The sequence below is a fragment of the Epinephelus lanceolatus genome, chromosome 17, assembly GCF_041903045.1.
Source record: "Epinephelus lanceolatus isolate andai-2023 chromosome 17, ASM4190304v1, whole genome shotgun sequence".
Lineage (NCBI taxonomy): Eukaryota > Metazoa > Chordata > Actinopteri > Perciformes > Serranidae > Epinephelus > Epinephelus lanceolatus.
In genome coordinates this window covers 20,503,442-20,514,197 of record NC_135750.1, presented here as the reverse complement: position 1 = coordinate 20,514,197, position 10,756 = coordinate 20,503,442, and positions in this window count along the sequence as shown.

Below are 10,756 nucleotides of genomic sequence, written 5' to 3'. Positions count from 1 at the left end.
ATATTCCTATTATTACTATTTGACTGGTCATCACTTTTTGAATGTGCTGTCATCCATCAGTGTGTCTTCTAAGAGCTGTCAATCTGCTGTCAAGTTGTCATCTGTTTGCAGCTCAGTCAATGTGACATATTGTCCACTGCACAGAGGACTGTGGGTCAGAATAGCCAGAAAAGCATGTTGGCTTGCATACTGCAAAATTGGACCAGATGTAGTAGAACATCCTGGTATTTTTGGCTTACTGCATTAGACATACTATGTATTGGGAAATATTAAATCTTTGTCTGCCATACTATATAGTATGGTGGTATGGGTAATGGGGTCCACAGTCTATGTCAGGCCTTCATAATAACAACAAGGGGAAAAACTCAGATTAATTCATAAGATGTATAAATAGGTGAAGTATTCCTTTAAGGATCATGGCAATATGAGGTATGGTTTTGGTTAACAATACTGTGCCTTGGCATAGAGTAGTTAAATGAAAAAAGAAAGAAAGAAAAGAGGGAAAAACAAATAAGCAAACAGACAAAACAAAACAAAACAAAACACACACAAAAAAAGTTGTAGCTGCTTTAATCAATCGCACCACCCGGGCAGCACGCACAGTGACCCAAATCAAACACACCTAGTGTACAGGTGCATGCTGGTTCAGGCTAATAGACAACATGCTAACACGCTCAAGATGCGTCCAGCCTCCTGTGTTCACTGAGGAACTTTCACCGTCAGTGACACTTGTGAGGAGTTTCTGCTGTTTGTGACGAAAACGTTGAGAATTCGAGGAGCGCAGTGGGACGATATTAACGGGCAGAGATGTTGGAGAACGTGGTGGTGCAGAAGTCCTGCAGAGTGATGTTCATACAGGTGAGTACAGCAACACACTGACTGAACTCTCTAGATGAGAACATCAACAACCACTACTTGCAAGGCAGCATCGTTTATGGGCACTTTGCGGTGTTTAAAACCTGTGCAGTCTGTCTTGTTTCTCTGGAATTTGTGTATTTGTGCTTGTAGCTGTGGTGTTGTTTAGGCCCTACAGGCTGCATGCCTACGCTGTGTGCCATTGTGATGTTTTACCCTGCTGTGGGTTCTTCGATAAATGTCGGGCTATTTAATTTAGGTGGTATAATGTTGGAGTTTGTCTCTGTTCTGGTTAATTCTAGTGAGGCTACACTTAAAAAGACTATTGCATACTTATAAAAGGCAATTACAAGTGAATAGAAAGGGACTTTATTGTTGGTTTGGACATAAGAGGTCATGTTGCTGATGTTGCTCCACTATGTGTATACCCTGACATTTAATGCAGTTTATTTTTTGTGTAAAGATGTTCTCTAATATGAGTATCATACAACATCATCAAGTAACAGCACAAGTACAATATTCTAGTACTCTTTTCATCCCTGATTGTTGCATATCATTTTAAAAACCTTTCAGACGGTCATTCCTTCTCCATAGTTCCCACAACAAACATTTTTGCCTCCGTGTCAAATGCATCTTTGTAAGCACTGGAAGAGAGTGAGAAGGACATGGATGACATGAGGATTAATGTGGGATTGTTTACTCTGTTGCATTCTCTCAGTCTAGCTCCACATCCAAATGCATGCTGTTGCCAGGGATCCCCTAAAAGGCTGAGTGGGAATAACTAGAGGAAAAAAGGCGGAAACAGTGAGCCCATTCAAGTCTGCATTCTTTCTGTCTGTTTCACGCCCCGGCTGAGAGAAAGCACTTCAGAGTTCACAGCTGTTGGTCAAGCTGATTCTAGCCTAGATCGTTTCCCTGATGCTGAATATTCCCACAGCAACACAGCAGATGTTGCCATCGGCAAAAGAGGAAAAGTCCTGTAATAAGCCACTGATGAGCCAGCTCTGGCCCAGTCTCAAGTTAAGCATTTCTTAAGCACTAGTGGTGCTGTAGAGAAGTGAGTTTCAAAAGCGGGTCCCTTAGTGTTTTACTAGCTCATGCTCATTTGGAACACAAGGGTGACGTGATGTGCACTTGTGCTGACTGCAAATGTGAAGATGCAAGTTTGTGGAGGCAAGGACAGAGCACTAAATGAAAGTGAGAGACATGGCATAGTCATCAGTCGTGCTAATAAGCAGAATTTAGGTACTCAATATGAAAATTATACATATACACAGTAGCCCCAAACACCCAACAGTTTCACATATACATGATTGAGGTAAAACAACAATGCACCAAAATATAAGAGGACAGAAAGCCAAATAGGACATGTTTAAAAAGTTTTAAAAGCACGTTTTGCAAACCAGAACACGTTTGTTTGGCCCCAAGGATGCACTCTCTGTGAAATGCATTGTCTGTAATCCAGACTAAGTTTGATTACAATGAAGTAACACTTCTGACCTGTGACCTTCTGACTGGAAATGGCAGTGGTTCCCAACTGGTCCATCCACAGGGTCCAGATTTCTCCGTAGTCATTAGTTCAAGGTCCACGCAGTTTAATATATTCAGCGTCACACTTGCATTTGGCCATGTCGTCAAGCTAGTTTGCTGTATCCTCCAAGTAGCTGTCTATTAATCACTCACTCTACAGCAGGAAACAGCACTTCAAATAAAAGCTCTGTGCTGGAAATTCACTGTACGTAAAAATAAGGTGTGTTTTTTACTAACTTGACACATTTGTGAGTCACCTCTGGTCCATTCAGAATGGGCTTGTGACCCACCAATTGGGAACCACTGGTATAAATGATGACGACTGATTTACTCAAGAGCTGATGGCAGGAATGGTCCTACCCCATCACGTCTTGTCAGGTAATAGATTTAAACTTAAAACACAAATAAGGAACATTAAACTAGTGAACACATGAACTGGGCTGTTAAACTGCTACTCAGCATTTCATTTTTTTGTGATTTAATCATTTTAATTGCTTCAGCGAGGCCCAAGAAATTGAGTTCTCAAAATAATACACCACATTCAGGTCAGGGTCAGGACACATTCCTCTTTCAGTGAGGTGTTGGCTCACTGGAAGAGATCAGAGGAAGGAGACACATTTAACACAGAGGCAAACTTTTAATTTGAGTGTTTGAGGACAGGTGATTCAACTCAATGAACTTACAGGGTGAGCAACATGAACACAGAAACAGAGTCCATAGAGAGGTCGTTCATAAGAGAGGCTATATTAGGAACCAGCAGATATAATAAATGGTCACAGAGTAAAGTAAATGTTAATAAAGTATTTGGAGTATGCATTAATCTGAAATACTAACACCCACTTCAGTGTGATACATTTCTTTTTGTCTTCTCTTCTTTTCCTAAACTTTAAGATAAACTTGTTGGCTCTGACTTTGCTTAAGTCTTCATAATGTTTTCCTCCTCCAGTGCCAGCTGGCAATTATAGATGTAATGATCTGCTCAATGCAATCACACGTACAGTTGTAATCGCTTCAAACATCCTCTCTCTGGACAGAAAATCCCCGTTTGTATAAGTGTTTGTCAGAATGAATTATTTATTTGATTACTTGTCCGTGAGGAAAAGCTTTTGTTGACAAGACAGAAAAATAATTGAGTGTTTGGATAATTGAACTCTGTATAAAACTTTCAGTTGCTGCATAGGTTTAGCACATTAATTTATACTTAACATTGAGTATTGTGTGTGTGATGGGCTGTGTTTTTGTAGATTTTTTAATAATACATTGGATTTATAGAGCACTTCTCTGGATATTCAAAGATGCTTTACAGAGAACAAGAACAACAAAACAAAAGATAAAACAAAAACAAAATAATCCAAAGAGGAAGAAGGACAGATTTTTTTTACTTAAGCGTGTACATCCAGATGTTTTATTTATTCTGCTTTCTTCTCTCTGTGTGTACTCATTACTAGAATGTTGACACATTAATATTGGGGGCCACCCTCTCTATAATCATGTCCATGCCCTGTATTGTAAATATGTCACCCAGATGCTGTGTATGTTTCAGAGAATCACTTTGATTACTTTTAAAGTCATTAAGTCTTGTCTAGCCCATGCTGATGAAACCTTTTGGCACTGTGTTAATGAAAGACAGCTGGATGGGATCTGTGCAGCACAGTGGATCTACTGACTTTGTTTGGCCTTTCTGTCTCATGACTTTAGTTTTAATCCCCGAATTCTTGTGAATTCTGTTTTCTTTTCTTCATTTTTGTAGTTTTCCTTCTTTACAAACACGCCACATATTTTGCAGCTTAGAAAACATGAATATAAAAGGTGCTGTGTGTGACGTACTGCACACAGATGAATCAGTGCATGGTCACCTACGTGCGCCTCTTTCCATAGATGACTATCTGAGGTACAATTTGGCACCGCTTGCTCAGAGGGTGACACTGGTTTAGACTGTCATGCCATTAAACCACTATACCAACAGATGCACACAGTGTCCTTGTGTGTACATGTAGATTCAATGACTCTGCTTGTGCTGTGTAAGGGAGGGGAAGGGAGGGAGCTAAAGAAACAGGAAACCCACCCCCCTCCTTATCGAGCTTTTCTGGCTCTCATCCATGTTCCTCCTCTCTTAAACATCCCCTGTCCAGCGTCAGTCTTCTCACACTAGGTGAGCTGGACAGGTAATGATTGTTTATGGAAAGGTTTCTTGAAACCTCCAAAGGAATGTTCTCTGTGTATTTTTTTTAATGTGTGTCTGCTTTGTGACTTTTTCTTTTCTGGGATCATGACATCCACTTTCTATCTTAAGCTATTTAGTGCGCCACAATCACTGTGCTGCTTCAGTCCGGCTCTCCACCCTTCGAGCAAACACACACACACTCTGCACCCCTACCTTTCTCTAAGCACACTCCATCTCCTCTTACTGGCTGCCCCTCGCTGGAAGGTAAATAAATCCTGTGGTCGGGGTGGAACACTGAGCGCCCTCATATGCCTCTGGAGTCGCTCTGCCTGAAAGAGGCCTTGTGTTCGCCTCTGTAAGGGGCTCCACTCCAGCCACAAGCTGGACATGAACAGATAGGCTGCTCTGTTGAGCACCACCCAAAAGCAAGGTTTAAAATTGAAACCGTAAACTTTGTCTTGTGCATTAAAACATACAGTAATGATGCTGTTGTGACATTTTCAGCATGAATAATGTCCAACAAAAAGGATTTGATTGTATATGTATAGTGTACTGTGATCAGCTGCATTTATTTCCTGTGTGTCCTGCAGAGGGCAGTACAACCCACAGGATCATCAAGAGTCAGATGTTGTGTGTGTGTGTGTGTGTGTGTGTGTGGGGTTGTGTGCACAGAGAACATATGACTGTGTGCAATATGTGTGTGTGGTTGTGTGCACATAGGCGTGCAGAAATGCATATATGTATGCACTATATGCATGTGAGCATATGTGCATTTGCATGTGTGTGGGGCCTCTCTCAGGTGATTGCTCACATGTGCAGCGGTAATTGTTGAGACGTTTTATCTTGCTCATTACAGGAAGTTTTCCCGCAGCTCGAGACAAAGCAGAAAATGACTCCTGCTTATGCCCGTTCCTCTTCAATCCATTGTTGCTCTCTCGGCTCCCCTCGCCGCATCCCTAGAGCTCAATGGGACGGAAGTGTAAAAGATGTCCACATCAAAGAGGGTGCAGGCCAGCACTAATCCGCAAATAATGACAGGCAGGCAGGGCTGGACTTAACACACATGTCCCCTTACTTACTAATCTGGGACAGTTCCTCATGAGAATCATCGAACAATATGACACCTGCACGGCAGATAAAGGCGAGTCAGAATTATCATGGGGTGAAATGAGCAGGAGAGTTTCTAAAGACATCTTAATGTTAAACATCTTTTGTTTTATCATGAGGAGGAAGAGTGAGAAGGAGGAGAACGTAGGAATTTTATCCACCAGAGAGTGCATTGCTAGATGAGTTTCCTTCAGTCGATAATGATTCTGACCAAAGAAGTGGACACCCTCTAGTGGGGAAAAAAACAACTGTTTCTACACCAATACTAAAAGCTGCACATAAATGTGAAAACATTGTGTTTTGGAGATGCTAGAATCAACACACACACATCCACACACATCACACACACCTCTTAACTGTCAGGTGTGCAGCCCTCGAGGGAAAATTCTCCCAGACTCACCTGTACCATTGTTTTCTGTGCTCTTCCTGTGTGAGGAGCCTGTGTTGTTTGAATACAATGGGGTCAGGGAAATCACAGCACCTGTCAGACAGACACTCCATCATTGTGACAGAGAGCCGAGTGACAACAAACGGCACAAACGCTCACTATCAACTGGCCCCAGTTTTGTGTTTACTCACCGCTTTTATGCGGGTGCCATTACACAGCAGATTGTGTTGGAGGGAAAATGTCCCAGATATGTTGTGTTGCTTTTTTATTTATTTTTTTATTATTCTGTTTCAGCTATAACATAGAAAGCTGCGTATTTCTTTCAGAGTCACATATTTTGCATGACTCTGTCGCCTTTGTGTACTAATGGTGTTGCAGAATACTGTAACCAGTGTTGGGGAGTAGTTAACTCCATATAGTTGAGTTACTAGTTTAACTACACTTTGCAGTAGTTAGATGGCAGTCTAACTACATTCAGATCTCAGTAGCTTTTTTAGTCGTTAACTACTTCGAGTCGTGTTTTTTTTAGTGAATTACAAACTATATTCATTCAACTCATGACATTTTGTGCTATACAATATGGCACAATTCCACAGCTCATTAGCCACAGTTGGCATTTAATGACAGTCACCTGCTATTTGACTAAAATCACCTCTAATTTTCAACAAAGATGTCTGGGATTGAAAACCTTGAATTTCTCAGGAAGCATTTTGCAAATTCCACCCCAACAATTGCTCCCTATCCTCTCTTTAAAGCACATCCTTGTGCTGTCTGTGAGAGGATTTGCCTGTTCTAGTGCCAAAATCGACACCCCTGCACCCACAGATTGTGATCATTTCCTGTGATATAGTTTAGATATAGTTGAACTACTTTTTGAAACTAGTTTTACTTTGAAAAGCAACATTTTTGAGAGGTGTAGTTACTCCAGTTTTCGTTACACCAACACTGACTGTAACAAAGCATCCTGTCTTTGTCTTTTCTGTTTAAGACTCACAAAATTGTATTGTTGGGTTATCAGTTGTACTCAATCATTAAAATTTGACTAAAATAATAATTGCAAAAATACTTTACGGTTTAATATAAAGTTATATTTGAGAACTTTGAGAATTACACCATGGCTGAAAAGAAGCATTGTTTCCACAAGACCAGGGGTTAAATCCTAACAAAAATTTAGACAAATCCATAAAAACATCCAAACAAAAAGCACAAAACATCCAAACTGTATGGCTGCAATGAAAAAGAAATCTCTTATTTATATTATATATATATATATATATATATATATATATATATATATATACACATATAGTAGTATGGTAAACTAATGTGCATACAGTTGATTAAACAGATAAACCAGATATAAATATGCATATAAATATAACATATTTACAAACATATGCCAATTAGCAATACAAATAATGAAAGGTGGCTTTAGTTAAAATTACATTTAAAACACTGAAGTTCTCAAACGGTACAAATTAATACAAATTCTACAACTAATACCAATTAATTCTACATCAACACATGCACCACGGTACATGTGTTGATGTAGAATTCATTTGTATCAAATTTTGGGTTAACGTGAGTTGCTGCATACTTAACATTTCTTATTTATTTGTAAACTATCTAACAGTGTTTGGATGAAGAGGATCATCATTGTACTCCAACGTGTAAAAGTCTGCTGAGAACACGTAACTGATATTGCAAAACTGATAGCAGCAGCATCCTCAGCAGAAATTGATATCATATGATATTGTGCCATCCACTAAGTAATACTAAGCCCTCCTATTCACTCCTTAATCTCCCAGTGAACTTCACAGAGGCAGCCAGGCTGTGTTAGACTGACGTGAAACAAAAGGTAACAGTGTGCAGCTGAATGTCTTCCAGACGCCGAGCCCCATAGGAAAGGTCTATCTGAAGTGCCAGAGTTGGGGATTAAAACTCACTCTGGGAATGTCAGCTTTGTCAGACAATACAATCCCATCACTGCTGCCACCACCATCTTCATTAAAATTTTATAATGCTACCTCCAAAACGGTGGCTTCTATCCAAACTATGGCAGCTTTATCTTGACATGATTTGGGAAATGATTATTAGTTTTCATGCTTAGCAATCAAATGTCATAAAGTTGCCTGTGGTATTGATCCTCCATTTGTCCAAACCTCAGTCGACACTGTGGTTGAATACGAAAATAGCAATAGCATGACGTCACTTTTTCCTCTTATGATGCCAGTGCTCCTCAGTGCACCTCTGTCCTGAGTGATGGGTGTACCCCATAAATGTCAGCCCGCAGCGAGCCCCCACATCTATAGACATCAGTGTTACCTTATACTGTGTTGTCTCCTCTGCACCCCTCTGTCAGTCAGTCTGCTGGTCCAACCTTCTCGAGTTGCATGCGCTATGATTAGCAATTTCTACCATTATGTATCCTCCCTGCATAATTCATCGCCTTCGTTCTTTTTCACCGTCCCCTGGAGAGAACACGAGAGGGGAATCCCACCCTGCTCCAACAAAACCCAGAGGGCTTGTCTTGTGGTGGGAGTGAAAAAAGTAATGCTGCATTTTTAATCGTCCAAACATTGGATGATTGATAATTGATGAGGGGATGATCGTAGGTGCCGGTTTGCCCCCTCCACCATCAAGGAAATGAAATGGTGCGGAAAGTGTTGGGTCATTAGGCCGTCAGGGATCGGGTGCTCTCCTGATCCAGAGACCAAGTATGACAAAGCAGCGGAGAGGAGATCCCATACACTGACCAAAGTGGAGCAAGCATTTTCCCTTCCCTCAGTTAAGTCTGCTATTGTCCGGCTATGTTATTCTGCTGAGAGACGGCGAGGTTTGTCATTGGAGAAGCCTGCTCTGGTTCACCGTGGGATTGGTTAACATGAGAATTTGTTTGGGTAAAATAATAAAGTGGGAAATGCCTTGCCTTGTGATAGACAGAAGTTTTTAGTCTAACATTATGTTCACTGTAATTGATTTCCATGGGGGATGGGGATTCAATTTTAAGTCCACCCTGATTTTTGAGGGTGCTTTCAGACCTAGGGTTCTCTTGCTTTGGTCCGGATCAGGGACTAATTTTGTTACAAAGTTGCATAATTGCCAAGAATTGGTTCGTGTTCTCATGGCAGCATTTACAAGCGGATCAGATAAAATGCCTTGTGTGAGAAAGCTGCTCTTGATTGGTCAGAATTTCCATGTGGGAAAAATCCAGGAAGTGAACGTTTAAGAAGTGTACACTTGCAAGATAAATGTGACACTTTCTAATGTCACAATGGAGGGACAACTACGCAGGTTGATTTTAGCGCTGCTCATCATGGACTATATTGCTGTCATTGTTCATTTTAGTCAAACCATACAGTTTGAAAACGAGGTGCGGCTCCAACTAGAAAACAATGTTTTGATGCATTGGATGTGCTGAATGTGCATATTAAGGCAGTACAGGAGGAGGCGCACATTAATAATCCTCCAGGACTGTAACATGCTCATGTTTAACCCAAACAATGTGTCATGTGACTGCAGTTGGTTCAGATCGAGGTCAGAACATGTTCTTGTCACAAACAAAACGCAGAGTTCGTTTGTAACCAGACCAAGACCATCTCTTCAAGAAGGTCTCAGTCCAGTTGTTTTGGTGTGAACCCGAGTGCAATTGCTGTGTGAACACCTGCCCAAACGAACCGCACTTAGGGGGCAACCTACTTGAGTTTGATTAAACCGAACCAAACAGGGCAGGTGTCAACGCACCGTAACATTGGAGCTACAATGTCTGGTGAGATTGAGATGACATGTCGATTTAGATAGCCTCGATAGCAACGTCTATCTTAGCATTTTCCATTTTTCTTATTACTCCTCATGGGTTCCTGTACACTGCTTGATGACTTATTGTTTTTTATTTTAACCGAGAAACCACTGTCAGATGTCACAATGCCAGATGAATCAGTCAACTTGAACTTAGTGGAGTGGGCATATTCAAAGGTCTGGACCCAGGCGAGGAAATGCCCTGCCTGAAAAAGTTCTAGCCCCTTTTACACTGCTTATTCAAGGCGGTAATGCCAGGCTGTTATTTTGCCTCATAATAGGTACGATCGCAAAATGGGGGGCAGAGTTGTCTTGCCTTTACGCCAGCATCAGAGGTAGTAACAGCACTGAATTGACATCTGTGAGGAAGTGATAGCTGGCAGGATGGGATGGGTGTGATGTTTTGACGATGTGTCATGTGTGCAACCCACTGTTGGGAGATTTGAAAAAACAGTTAGCAGCAGTTAGTAGCTAACTCAAAGTAGAAGAACAGCAGCTGAAATTGTCTGCAAATTCGGGGGACAACAAAGCTCCTTACCATCTGAACAGAGGACGAGATCAGCCGCCATTTAACAGGGACGGTAAATAATTGTTACTGCCATCTTAGGCCATTGCTATTGTTTACAAAGACGTGAGTTACATGTCACACTAGAGACCAAACTGTTGTGTTAATGCCAGCATGCCCTTTAAAATGACACACTTGATCCTGTGTAAATATGCAAAGATGATGTACAGAAGGTAGTTCATAGTGTCTGTATTGCACAGTCCCTGTGTAAAAAAGGACTCCTGTCTTTGGATGATTACAATATTATTGATTAAACATCACTTTCCTCTGCAGCATTTAAAGGAAACTTTAATGAATATTATTTGAGCGACAAACTGCAAATAAAAGCTGACAAAGGAATCTAAAATGG